The following is a 1,750-nucleotide window of genomic DNA, read 5'->3' as shown; positions in this document are numbered from 1 at the left end:
CACTTTTCCCAAAATTACAGATAAAACTAACAACGCACAGAAGCACAGATGAGATGGCTGTAAAACTGGCCAAGAGCAAAGGCCAGAGGAGAACCAGAGCACGTGTCTTCTGCGTCGCACACAGGAAGTTTTGATCAGCACGTTCTGGTGATCTCAGAAGTCTGCTCCTTAATTTTAGCCTGCTCTTGCTTGTCATACAAATTCTTGGGCTGGTGTCTTGGTGAGGCACAGCTGCTACATTCTGAATGCTTTGTAAATTAAAAAAATAAAATAAATACTGGCAAGGACAGTTTGACATGCATGCCTCATCTGGGCAATCTTCTCCCTTTGTTCAGTTTCCTAGCAATTTGCCAGCGGCTCAGGAACTCCTCGGTAAAGGAACAAGCAGCAACGATCTAGAAACAGAGTGAAAGCAGAGAAACAGTGCCAGGCTCTGAGAACTGAAAGATCTCCTGGGATTCCCAAGGAGCATGGATAGCAGACTTCAGCCGAAAGTACTGCCCAGCTTTATCAGCTCAGTGGAGAGAAAGAAGTTGGAACTGGGAGTTCCAGCTCAGATTGCCACTAGCATTGAGTCTTGAGTTGTCTCTGATCAAATGACCCAATAGTACTGGGTGCTTTTGGCTGTATCCAATTAAATAGTAAAGAAACTATATAGCACATGAAATTTAAAATGGAGTTTTTAATCAGAAAGCAATTTCATACATCATCTTTTTTATTTACTGTACAGGCAAATTTGAACAGCTTATTTAACACCACAAACCTCATTTGTTATTGGTAAAATGAAGAAATACTGTTTAATTTGCAGGACTTTTGCAAGAGTTAAATGGAATAAATATGCTTAGCACAGTTCCTTGGCCAACACTGAAAGAAAACTAAAAATAATTAACCATCATTTCTATTGGTGTTATTAATAAAGTTTAAACTTCTATATACATGTGCTCACTTCAGCAATACATACATTAAATATCTATACATAGCAAGAACAACACCCATCATCAAAAAAAAAAAAAAAAAAAGCCTTATAGAGAAGGTCTCTGGTAAATTCTGGCACTCCAGATTTGGCTGGGAGCAGGAATCTTTTTTTGTCATTGTCACCAGCATTATCAAAATGTAAGGTGTGAAGACATCCAAACACTCACACATGGAAAGATTGGACTGGGTTTCAGCAACGTGGATGCCCGGTCCCAGCAGAGGGGCAGGTCAGACAGAAAGCCCTGCCGTACTGCACTGCAGAGCCCTGCCACTGTGGCACACAACCCTTCACCAACTGCCTTTAAGCTGGCCATGCAAAGCACCTCACACTTCAGTTATGTATTGGGTCATGACTTTTGACCCTCAGAAGTCATCCACTAATGACACAAATGATTAGGAGAAAGCACATCCTGCCACCCACAGGCCTGAAGCCAGAGGGGAATTCCAGGAAACCTCAGGACTAAATGCACCTGTTTGGCCAGAAAGCTTTGCTTTGACCTAACAGTGGGTCACGCTCAGAATATGTAGCAGGCCATGGTTTGAAGTTCTACCAGGAAAACCAGGCAAATCAAACAATTTTAACTGAGGCTACAGAGATTCCTTTTTAACTTGAACTTCTGGTTGTGTCTCTCAAATATCTTATGGAGCAGTGACCTGTGCCTACAAGATAAAGTTTAACACTTAGCTATACATAAGAGGGAAGATCAAAACTACCATGTTTTTAATTTTTTAATTATTATAACAAATGACACTGTACCATTATTTCCCTTTTTAA

General features: G+C 40.7%; 1 long non-coding RNA gene across 1 annotated transcript in view; it reads right to left on the bottom strand.

Annotated features, from left to right (window-relative positions):
• LOC111816312 overlaps nt 1-1,256 on the bottom strand; it is a 23,071-nt gene extending 21,815 nt beyond the window's left edge. Inside the window, exon 1 of the long non-coding RNA XR_002820740.1 lies at nt 1,143-1,256. This is a non-coding gene — a long non-coding RNA (uncharacterized LOC111816312). The remainder of the gene's footprint in view (nt 1-1,142) is intronic.
• Between the last annotated feature and the right edge of the window lie 494 nt (nt 1,257-1,750).

Source organism: Octodon degus, unplaced genomic scaffold (assembly GCF_000260255.1).
Source record: "Octodon degus isolate 3935 unplaced genomic scaffold, OctDeg1.0 scaffold00029, whole genome shotgun sequence".
Classification (NCBI taxonomy): domain Eukaryota; kingdom Metazoa; phylum Chordata; class Mammalia; order Rodentia; family Octodontidae; genus Octodon; species Octodon degus.
The sequence above is the reverse complement of the archived record's forward strand: the minus strand, read 5'-3'. Positions and strand labels throughout refer to the sequence as shown.